This window comes from Bos taurus, chromosome 8 (genome assembly GCF_002263795.3).
Source record: "Bos taurus isolate L1 Dominette 01449 registration number 42190680 breed Hereford chromosome 8, ARS-UCD2.0, whole genome shotgun sequence".
Classification (NCBI taxonomy): Eukaryota; Metazoa; Chordata; class Mammalia; order Artiodactyla; family Bovidae; genus Bos; species Bos taurus.
Window position 1 is genome coordinate 55,472,409 of NC_037335.1, and position 20,182 is coordinate 55,492,590.

Below are 20,182 nucleotides of genomic sequence, written 5' to 3' on the forward strand. Positions count from 1 at the left end.
AAGTACTATGAGAAAAAATAGAGTAGGCTTAAGGTCACCAGGAATGCAAGGCAGTGTAGATAAAATAAAGATTTTAATAATACATTGAGAGCAGAGAAGGTTACTACTAGTAAAAGTTCTTAAAAGGAATCAAACTTTACCTAGAGGAAACAGTGAATGAAAATAATAACTTTGCAAAATCCATTGCAATTCAAAATGCTGTTTGACATCTAACCTTAGACTTGGTAGGACAAAGGGAAAGCAATGGGTTAATGTCAACTGTATCCTGCCTAATTGGAGCCTCTTTTCCTTCAAATGTGTCAGTTCCTTTTTGTTTTTACTGCAGATTAGATGAGCAATGCAATCGTACTAATAATTTCCAGAATAATTCCACTAGGAAACTACAAAAAGTTTATTTTGGGTAGATAAGCATTATCTAGCAAACATTTTTTGCTGTGATCTACAGTAAGATGTAACCCATCAGGGCTTCTCTATTGGAGTAAACAGGAGACATTTCTGTTTTTATTCTTTTTTTTCTTGACATCAAATGCTACTAAAAAATAGGTTTAGTATTTTAATTGATGATTGACTTTATGGTATATGTTTATACATTTGTTCACGTATAAATGAATAACAATTAAAAAGATTTTAAACTATATAGATAAATAAAGCCATTAAGCCAATGATAACAAGAAAGACTTCTGAGGGAAAAAGTTACATTGCCTGTAACCCAGCATTCTAGAATGTATTTAAATTATACCTCCTTTTTTAAAAATTCAGTCTTGACTGAGTAAAACTCAGTCCTGCAAAAGAGTGCAGAAAGAATATGTATCGATGCAGTGAATGCATGAATGGAAGTAGAGATGAATGTAATCATGACCAGAAACCCTCATGCATTATGAAAACTTAGTCATACATCCACTGCTCCCTTTTATTAAGAAAACTAAGCCTCCCAGAGGAGAAACATTATATAAATTGTACTGTTTAAAAATTGCTGTGTTCATTATGAGAAGCTTAATTATGGTCATCATTTACCCCCCAAAATCAAAGTCTTGTCAAAGAATTCATAATAATGAATGTTACTCATTAAAAATTAATGAACAAGTGGCTTTTCTAAAGGTATCAAGTCTGTGGACTATCATAATTTTCCTTTCTTGTTTAAAAGAATTAATATTCATGCAAATCAGATCCAAATGACTACAGTTTAGATGGTTACTTAGTACTACAGGTTATGGATTTGTTTATTACCATAGAAGCCAATTATATTTGTCAGCATAGGCTAGATTATGCTATGATAAACAAACCTTGGAATCTCAGTGGTTTAATAAAACAAAGATTTCTTTCTTGTGCATGCAAAATGTGATATAAGTCAGGGTACCCCTCATAGCAACTCTCCTCTCTACAGTGACTCAGCAAACCATGCTGCTTCCATTCTGTATCTCTATCATTTCAACCTTCTGGATCATCATGGAACAAAAAGAGAGAGATAGAGGGTTGTACGTCAGCTCTTAAAAGCCTAACCCTTATGTAACACATAGCACTTCTATTCATAATCCAAGGCCACATGGTTTGGGGTCTCTAAATATTTGGGTTTGTTTGTTTGCTTGGCTGCATCAGGTCTTAGTTGTGGCCCACAGGATCTTCACTGTGTCATGCGGAATCCCTCACTGTGAACGCATGGACTCTCCAGTTGTGGCACGCAGGCTCAACAGTTGCGGCACAGACTTAGCTGCACCGTGGCATCTGGGATCTTAGTTCTCTGACCAGGGATCAAGCCTCCATCTCCTACACTGCAAGGCAGATTGCTAACCAATGGAGCACCAGGGAAGTCCCTGCCATGTGGTTTTGACAAGCACATCTGGAACATGTAGGGGAGGCAGGAGAATATTCAGTGAATAATAATGTGCCTGCAACAGCAGTAGCAAAACCAAAAGAAGAGATTGGTGAATTGCATATTACTTAGTAAGTAGTTTTTGGATATTTTGCATAACGTTAGGAGGAGGAAGACTGAGAATTCCAAAACACAGCCCCAAACACCTTTTTCTCTTGAAAACAATGAAGTAATATAAAAATCCACGAGTTAGTTATTTCATAGCTTGTGTTCCTGTGCTCAGACTGCTACTATAATTGTTCACAGTCCAAGAGGGACCAAACCATCAGTGAAGGTAAATCCATCTCTCGAAGAAAAATGGAAAGAGTTACTTCTTTGAGTATGGGGTTATATGTGGCACAAAGCCCCACTCTTCAGATGGACATACTATTCTATTAAGGTCTAAGGAATGCTTTCTTTACCAGATTAACAAGGGAGACAGTGCTTTGACTGAGAAGGAAAAACTCTTCATTCAGAAGTCTTGTTTGAGAATACACACACTTTAGCTTCACTTTCTTCTTCATCCCTAGGCTAAAATAGCAAATGAATGAAAAATCAAGTTAATTAAATGCATGTTTTAACACCATTTATCTGGCATTGATTGGCTGAGGCCACTTAGAATAAAGTGTGAAATAGTTAATACAAGTGCTGGCCATCTCCTAGAGAAAGTGACCTCAAGGTCATATAATTGTTGCAAGTAATTTATTTAGCTTAAAATGAATGTGTTCTCAATTAGGTTGGTAGGCATTATAATCACACAAGTGGGATTGTTATTTGCTTCTGTCTTCGTTGTAAAGGTCTAGTTATTGGATTTGTGTGTCTATATTTAGTCCTCTAATACATGATCCCTCCCAGTAAAGATGAGGAAGCTTATTCACGCTGACTAATAGGGAAGGATCCTAAGGTTGGAGGTATTGGCCTGATCATGCCAGAGGCAATGGAGGAGTTCACACACAGCACAGATGCCAGAAGAAAATGTTATCTGGAGGTTGACTCTGCTTTGGGAACTATCTCTCCTCCCCAAATACAGATCCATAAGCAGCTTAAACTTGCCCCCATAAATTGGTGCTTAATATGACAGTAAGGGATTTCCCAGGTAGCACTACTGGTAAGGAACTCACCTGCCAGTGTAGGAGACATAAGAGATCTGGGTTCAATCCCTGGATCAGGAAGATCCCCTACAGGAGGGCACAGGCAACGCACTCCAGTATTCTTGCCTGGAGAATCCTACAGACAGAGGAGCCTGGTGGGCTATAGTCCAATGGGGTCACAAAGAGTCAGACACGACTGAAGCAACTTAGCATGCACGCACGCATGAAAATAAACCACCACTGGGGCACTTCAGTGTTTATTGCAGGACTTATTTTGCTGGAATTCATATTTTATACACACACTTCTCTTCCTCTAATCTTTGGGTCCTCTAAGGTGGAAAAATTGTTATCCCTGGTGCTCCACTTCCAGATTTGAACTTCTGATTTTCTTAGTGTAGATAGGGAAGCTGAAGACAGAGGAACCGGTCCTTGGGCAGATGTGATAAAGAAATTTTAAAAGTCAATGTGCAGGTGACTGACTCTTTAACAACCCTGCTCACCCAGACCTCCTCTGTGAACTTTTCAATCTCTGCAGGCATGCCAAATGCACAATGAGTAATTCTGTATGAACAAGTACAATAATTATTACTATCACATTCCCTTATCTACAAGCTGTCAGAGATGAGGGAGTTGGTCCATTACAGGGTCCAGCAGAGACGAGTCTGAAGCAGAGGACTCAGCCAGCAGATGTCTCTGTTAGACTCACGACAGTGAATTCTCTACATCCCCCTTAGGAGAGCACCAGCTCTCTCAGGACAAGTATAGCCTGCTCACAAAATGCATGTTTCCACCCAAAAATTAGGAAGTCTGGCACTGCTCATACTTGTGTTCCAGTTTAGACTGTCAACTGTGCAACATACTTCCTGTTGAAATTCCCCGGTGAGGCGGAAGGGCTCACTTGTTCTCCTGGTGGAGACAAGCTGAGTCGTCCCCCGTCACAGCCCCTGCATAAAATACAACCCACGTGCAACCTTCCTTCTCCAGAACTGAAACTAACCCTCACCACACTGTCTGCTCAGAGACCATCAGCTTTCCTCCGTAGGCTTTCACCATCACAAATTTACGGTCCTTGGGAATAACAGAGGCACTGTTTTTTGTTTTGTTTTTTTTGGTTAACCCCATGGACTGTGATTCAAGCAAGTGATCAAACCTGTGAAATTGTTCGAGATGAAAAGTCACCCAAGTGAGAAGGAAGGAGTGTAAATGTGTTCTCCAAAGCAAAGTTGTGAATGCTTCATCAATTAGTTGTGTCCAACTCCTTGTGACCCCATGAACTGTAGCCTGCCAGGCTCCTCCATCCATGGGATTATCAGGCAAGAATAGTAGAGTGGGTTGCCATTTCTGCTTGCTACCAACTCACTTTTGTCTGATGTACGTTAGTGGCTTTGCAACTCAGAAAAGCTATCTCTTTATCTCCCAGCACATTAGAGGTGGATATGAGGACTTTATATAGAAAAGTTGCATAACTGAGTCTCAGTTACTGTGATGCCTCTAGCCTTAAGAAACACTGTCCAGTGGTAAGAAAATTGGACTGAGCATTAGGAGAACAGTGTTTAATTCCAATTCCTCTTTTCATTCTCTGTGTGATCACAAGTTACTTGACTTTTCTAATCTTGCTTTGTTCTGCGTGGCATAGGAATATTAACCAGAACAAAGGAAGACAAAGTTTCTAGAAGAAGTTGAACAATTCTTACTTCTCAGGACTGTCCCTGAAAGATGATGCTGTGAAAGTGCTGCACTCAATATGCCAGCAAATTTGGAAAACTCAGCAGTGGCCACAGGACTGGAAAAGGTCAGTTTTCATTCCAATCCCAAAGAAAGGCAATGCCAAAGAATGCTCAAACTACCACACAATTGCACTCATCTCACATGCTAGTAAAGGAATGCTCAAAATTCTCCAAGCCAGGCTTCAGCAATATGTGAACTGTGAACTTCCTGATGTTCAAGCTGGTTTTAGAAAAGGCAGAGGAACCAGAGATCAAATTGCCAACATCTGCTGGATCATGGAAAAAGCAAGAGAGTTCCAGAAAAGCATCTATTTCTGCTTTATTGACTATGCCAGAGCCTTTGACTGTGTGGATCACAATAAACTGTGGGAAATTCTGAAAGAGATGGGAATACCAGACCACCTGATCTGCCTCTTGAGAAATTTGTATGCAGGTCAGGAAGCAACAGTTAGAACTGGACATGGAACAACAGACTGGTTCCAAATAGGAAAAGGAGTTCGTCAAGGCTGTATATTGTCACCCTGCTTATTTAACTTCTATGCAGAGTACATCATGAGAAACGCTGGACTGGAAGAAACACAAGCTGGAATCAAGATTGCCGGGAGAAATATCAATAACTTCAGATATGCAAATGACACCACCCTGATGGCAGAAAGTGAAGAGGAACTAAAGAGCCTATTGATGAAAGTGAAAGTGGAGAGTGAAAAAGTTGGCTTAAAGCTCAACATTCAGAAAACAGAGATCAGGCATCCGGTCCCATCACTTCATGGGAAATAGATGGGGAAACAGTGGAAACAGTGTCAAACTTTATTTTTCTGGGCAGATGGTGACTGCAGCCATGAAATTAAAAGACGCTTACTCCTTGGAAGCAAAGTTATGACCAACCTAGATAGCATATTCAAAAGCAGAGACATTACTTTGCCAACAAAGGTTCGTCTAGTCAAGGCTCTGGTTTTTCCTGTGGTCATGTATGGACGTGAGAGTTGGACTGTGAAGGCTGAGCGCCAAAGAATTGATGCTTTTGAACTGTGGTGTTGGAGAAGACTCTTGAGAGTCCCTTGGACTGCAAGGAGATCCAACCAGTCCATTCTGAAGGAGATCAGCCCTGGGTGTTCTTTGGAAGGAATGATGCTAAAGCTGAAACTCTAGTACTTTGGCCACCTCATGTGAAGAGTCAACTCATTGGAAAAGACTCTGATGCTGGGAGGGATTGGGGGCAGGAGGAGAAGGGGACGACAGAGGATGAGATGGCTGCATGGCATCACTGACTCGATGGACATGAGTCTCAGTGAACTCCGGGAGTTGGTGATGGACAGGGAGGCCTGGCGTGCTGCGATTCATGGGGTCGCAAAGAGTCAGACATGACTGAGCGACTGATCTGATCTGATACAATACTCTTTTTTTGGATTCAGAATGATGAAGTACATTACTATCTTTTTGTTTATTTATTGTCTGCATTGGGTCTTCGTTGCTATCCGTGGGCTTTCTTTAGTTTCGGTGAGTGGGAGCTACTCTCTAGTTGTGGTGCAAGGGCTTCTCATTGCCATGTCCTCTTGTTGCAGAGCACAGGCTCTAGGTGCACAGGCTCAGTAGCTGCAGCACGTGGGCTCAGTAGTTCCAGCTCACACTCTAGAGCGTGGGCTCAGTAGTTGTGGCACAGGAGCTTAGTCACCCTGTGGCATGTGGAATCTTCCTGAACCAGGGATCAAGCCCATGTCTCCTGCACTGGAAGGTGGATTCCTAACCACTAGACCACCAGGAAAGTCCTATAATACTCTTGAATCATATTCAATTACAGTTTATTCCTTGTCTTCTTCTCATTTTTCTCATTAATTTGATCAACAGGAGGTTATGAATGCTTTTCTAAAAATTGAAAATGGATTAAGTAGCTAAAATGAAGTTTGCAGTTATTAGAACATGTCAGAGGTCTTAATTTACTGTATTCTATTCTTTTGAATAGCTCTTCCCTGGTGGCTCAGTGGTAGAGAATCCACCTGCAGTGTCAGAGACACGAGTTCCATGCCTGGGATCCCTGGGTCAGGGAGATTCTCTGGAGGAGGAAATGGCAACCCACTCCAGTATTCTTACCTGGGAAATTCCATGGACAGGGGAGCCTGGTGGCCTACAGTCCATGGGGTTGCAAAAGAGTTGGATACAACTTAGCGACTAAACAACAACAACATTCCTTTGAACACAGCACAAGTGTTCAGAGTCGGAAGAACAGCACAGATTATATGTCAGATTATTCGTGTATTCCTTGGTTTGAAAGCTATTGATTACACTGTGTTTTCTCAGTTATCAAACTGTGACAAAAGAAGGTCATTTGAACCAAGCAAATATATTGCTTCAAATACACCAGAAGCAATGTATGAATAACTTCTCTAACATTCATATATCCATCAGTCAATTATTTCTATGTTTATTGGGAGCCTCTTTTATGCCTGGCCCTCTGCTGATGGAAAGATGACTCCCATGTCATGACCCCTGCTGTCAGGAACATCACTCTACCCTCTGGGAAGAATATCTCTAAATGAATATCTCCAATGGTAACTGATAAATTGGATACTAAAGGGAGTTTAAAGCCTCAAGAGAACTCAAATAAGATTTTGTATGCTTGAAATAGTGATAGGAGTTTGGATCAGAGAAAGTCTTTATAAAGGACTAATCTAACAGGTGGGACTCAATTGATAAGAGGAGCAGTAACTGGATCTCTTGCCTGGAAAATCCCATGGACGGAGGAGCCTGGTGGGCTGTGGTCCATGGGGTCGCTAAGAGTCAGACACGACTGAGCGACTTCACTTTGACTTTTCACTTTCATGCATTGGAGAAGGAAATGGCAACCCACTCCAGTGTTCTTGCCTGGAGACTCTCAGGGACGGCGGTGCCTGGTGGGCTACCGTCTATGGGGTCGCACAGAGTCGGACATGACTGAAGCAGATTAACAGCAGCAGCAGCAGCAACTGGATAATAGACGGGGGAAGAGGAGGATGATGTCTTAGGTCCTAAGAATAACCAGAACAAAGGAAGAGGAACTTTGGAGGAAGTTGAAATCTCCCCCCATATTTCACTGTAACAAAGTGTCCTGAAGTTGCAAGAGTATTCACACTAAACACAGATGTACAGAGGAAATGCAGTTTTTTATTCCCTAGAGCTGCTATGACCTTTGCAGTTAGTGAGGGGAAATTTAACTGTTTAAAACCTGTTTAAAGTTTTAAAACTTTAAAGTTTTAAAACAGTTTTAAAACTGTTTAAAACCCGGTCTAATCCAGTATTTTAGCAGCCTTCCTTGGTTTGACTCAGGCTCTTTGGTAGCTGGCTGGTCCTCCAGGACCCTCCTCTTTTCCCTGATTCTCTCCTTCCCTAGTTTCTGATGCAGAATTCCTTTGCTCAGCCACAGAGGTCCCTGACTTTTGATCTAGTGTCTCCCTCTGAAAGGGCAAATCAGGCTTCTCAGTCTGGCTATCCAGATCTCTAAAGGCAAGATAGCTTGGCACAGTTTTGACCCTGTCTGTCTACTGCCTCATTTTCTTCTCTCTCCTTAGATCATTGGATTGCAGAGTGACTTTTGTCCCCCCTGTTTTCTAAGGTATAATATGCATGAGATGTAGTGGGAGGGACGCTGATTTGCCACGAAAGAATATAAATTAAGAAATAAGCCAAAAATATTTATTTCAAAACCGTGCAAATTCAACAGAGGAGTTTTTATGTGTGTGACTTCAAAGCACTTTTAAAAGTTTTCAGTCTTTCAACAATGCAGAGGAACCCAGGTCCAGTTTACATCTTATTCACATTTCAGATAATCAACCTATAGACACAATACGTCTACTCTCATGGTCAGGTTTTTGGCTTCTGAACAATATATGGAAAGTGATTCATATTAATAGAAACATATCTTTCTCTTCAGCAATGATGGGAATGCTATTTAAAATTTAAATCTCCCACAGTTAGGATAGCACCAAACATTTGAATCCATTTCATGCTAAAGATTTTCCCACTCTCCAGTCTGTACTGCTTATGATCCAGGTCAAATGGAGACGTTGCACAAAGACTGTAACTTCAAATGAAGCCTCTCAGTGAGCAACAGCATTTATAGAAATATTTGAAAGAGAAGTATAGTAGTCCCTCCTTATCCATAGTTTTGCTTTCTGCAGTTTCAGTTACCTTCAATCAACTGCAGTCCAAAAATATTAAATGGAAAATTCCAGAAATAAACAATTTATAAGGCTTAAATTACATGTTTTTCAGAGTAGCATGATGAAACCTCATGCTGTCTGACTCCATCCTGCTCCTCCCCACCCAGGATCCCCAGCCATCCTCATCATACGCCCGTCATGGTTCTATGATCCAGAATGACTCAACACAGATGATCCTTCTTCTGACTTAGCATCAGAAAGACAGTAGTAGCCTAATGCTATGTCACAGTGCCTATATCATTCACCTCCCTTCATCTCACCAGGTAGGTTTTTTTTTCATCACAAGAAGAAGGGTGAATGCAGTACAATAAAAGATTTTGATTGAGAGGGAGACCATATTCACATAACTTTTATTACAGTGTAATTGTTCTACTTTATTATTAGTTATTTTTAATCTCTAACATGCCTGATTTACAAATTAAACTTTATCATAGTTATATATGTGTAGGGAAAAAAACGCAGTCTATGTAGGGTTCAGTACCATGCACATTTTCAGACATCCACTGGGGATCTTGGAACATGTCCCCCATGGATAAGGAAGGACTACTGTATCTAGAAAAGAAACATCAGGGCAGAAACAGCTCTGAAACACATATGCTTTCAGTCTATAAAAGAGGCTCTGATCAATGCAGTTTGTGAAGTCTCATTCTTTGAAAGCAAAGGTTTTCCCCAGAAGGTGATGGAGACTGACTTTGTCCTGCAGCTGTTTTATAAGAACCTGGAATACATTTAAATTTCAATTTTAATAACTTCATTGGCATGGCAGGGCAGGCATGTTTTGTGAAAGTCAGTATAACTGAACCCCTGTCTAGGAATTGGTTTCATCGCCTCTCTCTTTGGCCATACTCCCTGGTCATGTCTGCTGGATAACAGACTGCCAGGGCCAAGGTTAACACTTTTTTCCTATCTCCTCTCCTCTGTCTTCTAATTCTCTACAATAAGTGGTGTTTGGAAAAAGTAAAGGGCTTGTGATAATATGCTACTTTTAAATGTATCCAGTCCTTGGATTTTTGCCAAATGTATTTCTGTATTATAGTCAGTGAGCCTGAGATGGATAAATCTGCAGAGTTTGTGAGTTGGCCTTTTAGAAAAACAATCTAGGATATTTGTGAAATATTTCCTTTCTGGCACTGCAAGTATGGATATTTCTGTTTATGACCATCGCCCATTTGAAGACTTTCAATAGTCATGCCAGGATAGGATGCTGCAATGATGCAAAAACAAAACAAAAAACTGTCAAGAAATACATACTGTTCATATACAGGATGTCTATAAAACTATAGAGATATAGCCGAATACATGTAATGCCATCAATGACATTGCCAATCTTTAAGAAAATTAATTTGGAATAATATTAGCATAGCTTGCCAGTGTCAGCAAATCTATTAATATTCATCATGACATTAACATAGATGATAACTTTTTCCACCTAAGCTCCCAGACTTTATAGACACCCTGCACAGTATGATCCCAAATTTATTTTTAATATGTGGCTCAGATGGTAAAGAATCCACCTGCAATGCAGAAGATCCAGATTCGATCCCTGAGTAGAGAAGATCCGCTGGAGAAGGAAATGGCTACCCACTCCAGTATTCTTGCCTAGAGAATTCCATGGACAGAGGAGCCTAGCAGGCCACAGTCCATGGGGTCATAAAAGAGTCAGACACGACTAGGCAACTAACACTCACTTTCATGTACATGTGCATATTCAAACCATCAGAAAACATACAACAAAATTTTAACAGTGAGTAAAATATATCATTTCTATTTTCTACTTTGTTCTAATTTTTCCACTATTTCTTATGTTAGCATGTGTTCCTCTTGTGTTGAGGGAAAAAACTAAAAGTAAAAATAAACAAAATAAACTGTCCACATGTCTACTATACAATGCAAGTACTGGTAGGTAGATTCTACTGTGGACATTTTCAGTTACTTAAATGATGTTTGCGAGGCTGACACATTGAAGATAACTGACATGCATTAAAAATCTAGGGAGAAAAGAAGTAAAAGGAAAAGAGGAGTAACAAGAAGTATGAAAGGGTCCAAATGTCTATCTCCTAACACATTCAAGATAGTCTTAATGTAGTCATTTTCTCCTATTAGCAAAGCTCCTAGGGAACAGACAGACTGTGAAAGAAGGGTTCCTTCATCTTTGATTTGATAAAGCTACCCCAAAAGCCTTCTGAAAACACAACTGTTAGCTGACAAATTATGTAGAATTTGCTCTGAGGAGGTTACCAGAAAGAGTGACATACATGTGTGCATGCGTATACATGTGTGCATGCATGTACATGTGTGCATGTGGGTGTATGTGCATATGCATATAGTTATGCCCTCCCAGGTATTTTTAAATATGAAAGTGGTTTTAATTCATGTGGTAACAGAAGCAAGTTATCAGTTAGATTTATAAGGATTAACAGAAGAAAGTATCTTAATGCTAGTCTACAACCAGTTCAGGGTGAGCCTTTCTGTAACCCGTGTGTGTATACAGGATTATTACTATAATCTACAGCAATGGTTGGTCCCAAGTTCCCCTGTGATAACACAGACTGAATTATACAATTCAATAACTTTGGAAAGAGCTTTATCATGAAACTGAATGTGTCCAGTGGTTTTTATATGGCTCAGACCTCTTACAGATTGTTTTCTCTGACACAATTTCTACAGCCTTATAAAGTTTCTCATATGTTGAACGTATGCATATGAAATTCACAAGATGAAAGCCTAATACTGTCAAGGTAGCAATTGCTTTCTCTATAAGGAAGACCACATGTTCCCATAAACCTTAAAGAAAGAACGTTTTACTTTTTGCTCATGCAATATTTCTAGTGCTTAAGTGTATGACATGACCCAAGAACATTTGAGATACATTTGAAGGCTGGACAAAACTGAAAATATGCAGAAGTTCTAATAGTTCTGTGTGTTCGTACAGGGCTGGCCATTCCATCATAGAACTCTGATTTTATGACTCTTAGACATACATTTTTCTTACATTTTTAGAAAAAAAGACTTGTAGAGTATTGTAAGAAAATAGTTTTCATTCTTTAGACACAAGCACTAGCAAATGAAGATCTAACCCCAAGAGAAAAATAACTATTATAGCATAGAAGACAGCACCTAGCCTTCACTGAGCCATGTCTGAATTATAAGAACTCCACTGAGCTCTGTGTTGGAATGACAGTGTCACCAACTACTTCAGTACATTTTTAATAAAAATTCTTCTACATTGATCAATCCATGCTCTTCAATTCAGAGCTGAGATTAATTCTCCAAGACATATTATGGTACAGTATTAACACTTGAAATCATAACTGCTTGCTTTCATTTTGGCATGACTATTGTACCACCTTAGAAGCTGCTTCTATTGACCTTTAGATTAAAAATATGTTGGATTATCATGATTGACACTTTTAAAATGACTCATTCTTGCCAAACACAGCATAACAACTTTTTAACACTCCCTTTTCTTTATAACTGCCTCTCCTTTCATTATATGAAACATAGCTGGATTCAACACCACCTCTCATTGCCTAACATGTTTTTTTTTTTTTTTCAGAGTTCAAGAAGATTTACACTTGGAGCTAAATGTTTCAGTGATTGCTCTGTTGGGTTTCATTATACCAGTGGAGTTAATCAAAGCAAGTCGGGCCTTGCTACCATGATTCACGGTATGGTTTTTTTGAACTTAATCATTTACACAGAATGAATATACACATTATCAAAGGCATGACATGGTACTGTAATGCCTTTGTCGACTGCTGATTCCTGAGGACTCCTAGTTGCTAGGGTTTTTGTTAAGACATTTCACTGATGGACTTTGGATTAGAAAAAGGCAAATAGGAAACCCCTAGGTGGAGCTGCAGAGAGCAGAGGAAATGCCAGCTGACTTATCTCCAAGTTAGGCTAACTGGGAATCCTTTCATTTGTATAAAATATTTTTTTTCATGGTGTGTGGTCTTCACAATCATAATTAACAAGTTACCTTTCTTCACTCTCCTTCCTAATCCTGTCATAAATTATTGGCTGCTGGCATCTGGGTAGGGTTTGGCAGATCTCAGATTTTAAGTACAGCCTGAGGGAATTACCGTGATTGCTGTTTTAAACTGAAGAAGCTAATTGTGTAAGTATTAACATTTGTGCGCTAGGTCTACCAAGTCTAGTTTCTGTGTCTAACAAGTCCAGTGATGCTCCCATTGGCACCCTCTTCCTCTACAAAAAAGCAGATTCACATTTAACCGGAACAATTGGAGTGCGAGGGCCTGCTCCAGGCTCATGGGAGACAATTGTCAAGTTTTCAGAAATTTTAGAAACAACTTGTTAAGCACGGTCATTATTTATAATCAAAGCTTAATAAACTTTTAATTAAATAAACCTTATTTTTAAGAGGTGATATATGCTCAAAACTCAGCATTTCCTAAATATTTACTCCATTGTACTATTAGATGTACTCTTGGCTTTTTGTGTCTAGAATATCTGTACATCTGGTGGAAATACCACATAGTGGTGTGCTGCGGTACATCTCTTCCCAACTCTACACTCAAGGACATCTCATCAGCCTCCAGTCAGCCACAGTAGGAGTAGTCATATCATGAAAATCACAAATGCTATAAACCAGGACTTGATTTGTTGTTTTGTTTCTTCCAAAGTTCTGTTTTATTTTCCCAACTATAGAAGTTCAGTAAATGATTTGGCCATAGGATTTTTCTTTATTATTGAAGTATAGTTGATTTACAATGTTGTAATAATTTCTGGTGTACAGCAAAGTGATTATATATATGTGTGTATATATATATTCTCTTTCATATTCTTTTTCATTTAGGGTATTATAAGATACTGAATATAGTTCCCTGTGCTATACAGTAAGACCTTATTGTTTATCTATTTTATATATAGTAGTTTGTATCTGTTAATCCCAAACTTCTAATTTATCCCTGCTCTTGCACCTTTCCCCTTTGGTAACCATAAGTTTGTTTTCCATGTCTGTGAGTCTGCTATGTAATAAGTTCATTTGTATCATATTTCAGATTCCACATATAAGTGATATCATGTGGTATTTGTCTTTCTCTGTGTGACTTCCTTCACTTAGTATGATAATCTCTGGATCTATCCATGTTGCTGCAAATGGCATTTCATCCTTTTTATGGCTGAGCAGTGTTTCATCTACACATGTTCCACATCTTCCTTATCCATTCCTCTGTCAATGAACATTTAGGTTGCTTCCATGTCTTGGCTATTGTAGATAGTGCTGTTATGAACATTAGAGTGCAAGTGTCTTTTAAAATTCAAGTTTTCTCCATCTATGTGCCCAGGAGTAGGATGACTGGGTCATATGGCAACTATATTTCTAGTTTTTTAAGGCACCTTCATACTATTCTCCATAGTGGCTGTACCAATAGACATTCTCACTAACAGTGCAGGAGAGTTGGCCATAGGATTTTACTGCAGGAGTTTTCTGAGTTCAAAATTCATTCTCCTAAGTCTTGTGTCCTGTATATCCCTTCTAGAAGACGTTTCACTGCCGCTGTACCTATACACTCATAAAAACTACTAGCAGTACTAACCAGTGTTTGGTTTGAATATTCATTGTGCTTCCTGAGAAAGGTACCACTTAAGTACATTTAAATCTGTATTTTTTTTTTCTGCAGAGAGCCTGTTGTTATGCATTTACCAACACATACTTTCCAGAACTACCAGGTTCCATTTAAGCAAGTCTACCCCCAGGAACGACCACACTCAGCTGCAGCAATCCTATCACTTAACTTTCACATCTTCATGGCTTATGTTCCATACCATCTCCTAACCCCAGGAAACACTGAAAACTACTTTCTAGAAATAACTATTTTTTTATGTTTATTAAAAACATCCGGATTACTAGAATTTATAAATTGTCAGAGCTCTCAGTATTTTTTCTTCAACTGTTCTTCAGGACTCACTACTACCAACTTTATTTTCTAGCATCAGCCAGAACGTCCCATTTGATTTCAATATGTAAGCAACATGAAGATGACACTGTTAGATATAAGAAAGGGAGACAGTTACACAGACTTGCAAAGAAGCACCAGCCCAAGTGCCAGGCTTAATGGGCTTTGAAAGAATCAGGTACTGGAATCCCTGAACCTGTCCTCTCTATGCCTCTCTCTTTGTCATTTGTTTTCCATGGAGAAACCAATCTCTCAGTGGCAAACTCGGGGTATTTTTTCAATAAAATACTACCTGGCTAATGTTAGATGAAGGAATTGAGTAGAATGGTAGCTGAGAAACAGAGACTACAAATCTGATAGAATTATATGGGGCCCATTCATTTCTGTTTCAGATTTTCTTAGCATTATTGGTGAGTACGCTCACCAATGAAGCACAAAGTCTGTGTGTGTGTATGTGTTCAACTAACTCACAAGCTTTTTCTGATGTTCAAATTTTGTGGAAGAGGGAGGATGAAATACGTGCATGCTCTGTGGGTGGAGCTTCTCTACTGGAACAATTTACCCCCACCCCAAAGCTTTTTAAACTGGTGACTCCAAAATCTGACCTCCTGACGACATGTTTCAGTCTTTCTGTTCATTATTGGTACCATATGCAGCCAGAATTACCTTCGGCTTTATGCTGACCCCGCAAGTCCTGGCTTTCTCACAAGTTTATCTACTATGGCATGAAGATTGTTTCTTCAAACTATCACTCACAGCAAATGCTTTCCTCCTGTGTACCATCATCAGCATCTTTACCTGCTTGGTAACTTCTGATGGAGAGAAACTGACAAGTTTCTGCCTCACTCCTGACTCAAAGAGGCCCATAGATAGATCATAATGGAAATTGTTTGGTGTGTTGCAGTTAGATACAAATCACACTTTAACTTTCCAAGAAGCTTTGTTCCCAAATGCAAAAAAAAAAAAATAGCAAAACTCTTTCAGTAGTTACAAAACTTCCATGCAAAAGTTGTATCAAAGAAAAAATGTAACAGGAATACTTTTAACTGTAAAAACCTAGAAGTAAAAAGCTGAAGACAATTTATCACAAAATTATTGTCAATTGCTGGGAATCTTTTTATTCTCTCTTACCAAAAAAAAAAAAAAATGCTCTGCAGTGAATTCCCTGGTGGTCCAGTGGTTAGGATTCCATGCTTTGACTGCCGGGGGTGTGTGGGGTCAATCCCTGGTCAGGTAGTAAGATCCTGCAAGTTGCACAGTGCAGCCCAAAACAATCCACTACAGCACTTTTCTTGTATATGTATATATTTTCCTCTGTAATTGGAGTAATAAAGTATTTTGCAGACAGGAGTTGCTTGAAAACACTAGTCTACTGGCTGACTTAAAAAGCTGTAGGATTATGCAAACTGACCCGATTTAGCGGCTGCTCTCACCTAAAAGTCATATTAACACTAAAATGCAAGATTAGACTTCATGTAGGCTTGGTAATGACAATCTCACTTAGTGCTTAAATTCAAAATGTCAAAATTCCGATCACATAGCAGAATGCTGAAAACATAGAGGGTAAGGTGCCTAGAAGGTTTGACCTTTCATGCTATTCCATCCTATTTTATTAAGAAAAGCTTCTAGCTAACCTACCTTGGAGTGGAACTAGAATTAAAAAAATAAGCAATTATTATATACAGCTAAACTTTAGGAGAAAAAAAAATTAACAGTGTGCTTTGGTATAATTCAATTTGGTTGAATGAGCAATTTCTAGTCTGGACTTTTGCTTTAGACTGCTGGTATGTTCTGCAGCTTTGACAATATCACTTGAACTTGCCCACTATCATAACTTTGGTGAAATGGGGGTAATAATACTCTCAGTCTGTTCAAGCTTTTATACCAATATAATTTATGTGACTTCGTAACAAAATACTAAAGTGACTTATAAACAACAGAGATTTTTTTCCTTCACATTTCTACCTGTTTCCTAGTTTATAAATGGCCATCTTTTTACTGTTTCCTCACACAGTACACGGATAAGGGCATAGTGACCCACTCCAGTATTCTTTCCTGGAGTATTCCATGGACAGAGGAGCCTAGTAGGCTTCCATGGGGTCCCAAAGAGTCAGACATGACTGAATGACTAACACTTTTACTTCTTTTCACACAGCACAAATGATGAGGAGTTTCTAGATTCTCTTTTTATAGGGCACTAATTCTGTTCATGAGGACTCCACCCTCATAATCAGTTCCCAAAGACCCTCACCTCCTAACACCATCACTTTGGGGATTAGAGTTCAACATATGAATTTGTAGGGGAAGGGAGAGATACAAACATTCAGTCTATAGCAAATGTTCACCAGAAAATTTCCCTGGAGTTGCAGAAGATGAGAATTCTGGCCTTGATATCTCCAAGTGTTCAGAAGACTTGGGCTAGAAGATGCTATGACATTTCTTGCTCAATGGCAGGGGAGATAAAGAAATCAGTCTGAAGGAGAGAGGCATAGCTGCGTGAGAAGCTTTCTCAGCACATAGCAGGATTCTGGCCTCCTGAGTCTCTGAAACACTCAAATTCACTGAATGAACAGAGAGGAGGAGGATTATATATATTTATATATTGATCTGCATGCTGGGGTTTCAAATGTGATTCATTATGTACCATTTCCTTTACCCTAATCCATCTGCTAAGGTTTTCTTCTGCTGTGCAGAAGGAATTTGAAAAAGAAATGCGACTTTAACTGAGAAGAGAGTAACAGCATGACACAGTTAGAACCACCTGCACTAAGAAAGATTCAAGATGGTATTTGTCAAATATTGGAAGATGTGTGTCTGCTAGCTGAGGGATAACGGGATGTTTTCAGAGACGGTTTTAAAGTTCTATGGCCAAGAAAAAAAAAAGATGCATTTGCTTCTCATAATAGTGGTTATCATTTCTCTTGTGAAATGTTTATCTACTGGTGATCTCACTATGGCTTCCTTTGGATTGTCTTCTTGTTTTATTTTCTCTCACTAGAAAAAGCAAACATCTTGGTTCCTGTCTCTTTCTATTATAAGTACCAAGCATGTGCAAAGTTAAAACAAAGACTGCACATTTCCAAGGAACTGGATAAGTACAGTCAAGTGGATCCTAATGGGAATGTCATGGTGTGGGAATTCGGTAACACATGCTTGTGGATTCTGAAAGAAGTGGAGGAGAAATGGATAAAGAAGAGGTGGAGGGACAGGAAGAGAAAGAATAAAATAAACACTTAAGGACCTAGTCCCTTGTGTGGGAGTGAATAAAACGCTTTTCAGTGTTGGAGCTGGTCAACTATGCTTTATGCATGCGTGTGCACTCAGTTGCTTCAGTGCCCAGCTCTTTGTGACCCTATGGCCTGTAGCTTGCCAGCCTCCTCTGTCCAAGAGATTCTCCAGGTAAGACTACTGGAGTGGGTTACCATGCCCTTGTCCGGGGGATCTTCCATCATACTAAATTTCATTTGTTGAAATCAGAAAGATCTTCAACCAGGGTAGGAAAAATTATGTAGTATACCTATATGGGCATGTAAGTTTTAGTCTACTGATTTGTTTATTATTCATATATACTGTAAAATAAATTAGCTTCACAAAATTGTTTTCTTGAGCTTGACCAAGACATTTATTGTTGCTGTGTATTTTCCTTTATTCCTGAGTCTAAAAGAAATGTTTATCATAAAAGTAATTTAACCATGTAACTAAAAGTTTGCAAAGTAGAGAAAGTAAGAACAAGAATTATCCAAAATATAACCCCATGTCCACTGTAAGAATGTGGCATATGCCTTTTGCTTTTGTTTTCCTAACTGAAAGATAGTTGATTTACAATGTTGTGATATTTTCAGGTGTATATAAAAGGGATTCAGTTATAAATACATATACATCTATTTTTTTTGGTTCTTTTCCCTTATAGGTTGTTACAAAATATTGAGTATAGTTCCCTGTGCTGTATAGTGGGTCTTTGTTGTTTACCTGTTTTATATATAGTAGTATATATACGTCAATCCCAAACTCCTAATTTATCCTCCCCCATCTTTCCCCTTTGGTAGCTATAAGTTTGTTTTCTGTGTCTGTGGGTCTCTTTCTATTTTGTATATAAATTCATTTGTATTTCTTTTAGATTCCGCATATAATTGATAGCATATGACATTTGTCTTTCTCTGGCTTACTTCACTTAGTATGATAATCTCTAGCTCTATCCATGTTGCTGCAAATGCCATCATTTCATTCTTTTTTATGGCTGAGTAGTACTCTATCGTACATATATGCCACATCTTCTTTATCCATTCATCTGGCAGTGGACATTTAGGCTGTTTCCATGTCTTGGCTATTGTAAAATGAGTGCTGTCATGAACACTGGGGTGCAAGTATCTTTTTGAATTATGTGTTTCTCTGGATATATGCCCAGGAGTGGGATTGTAGGATCATATGGCAACTCTATTTTTAGTTTTATAAGGAACCTCCTTATTTTTTGTTATCTTTTACTTTGCATTTTATATTGTAATCACTTGCAATATATCTATCCATGTGTCATATATTTATATATATACAGATTTTATATACATGCATATTCATTTTTCTTCATAAAATTATATTTTCATCATCTCATGCTGTTATATACTTTAAAAATAAAATTTAATGCCTTCATATTATTTCTAAATCATTATAATTTATTTAATCTGGCATTAGGTCCATGGAACATTAGTACATGTTATTTCAAAAACTGGAGCCCAAAAGTAAATAGATTAGAATTCACCTTATAGGGAAAAGCTAAAGATGTTACTTTAATATCTCTCCTGCATTATTTTGTACTATGAAGCTCCAGGAGAGGAGATTAGAGTGCTCATTTCTCAAACTTAATTAAACATAGAACTATTTCTACCATGGCATGTTGTACAAAGTTGGTATTCCCAGAGCACACTTTGGAAAACAACAATATAGCCATTTCCTTATTTTTGGATAGCTAGGTTGTAAAAAATGTTTCACTATAATAAAGAATAAAGAATTTAACCTATATACAGATTTTTTCATATTTAGAATTATTTCCTGAGAATTAATTCCCAGAAGTTAAAATAAAACAAATGAAAAAGTTTGAGTGTTTTTAAAGTCTTTGATACCTATTGCCACTTTACTCTCCAGTTGTTTCACCAGTGTATCAAATTCCCGTTTGTCATTATGACATCAATCCACAGAGTTGATTATGAGTCTATGGATGTGATCACTGCTGCTTTTGGATTTGGCTATGGCTGAGAAAACCAGTCAATACACAATAAGCAATATATTTCTAAGTGCTAATATATTTCCATACTATACTAAGTGCTGGGGCTTCCCAAGTGGTACAGTGGTAAAGAATTTGCCTGCCAATGCAGGAGATACAAGAGATGCGGATTCGATCCCTTGGTCG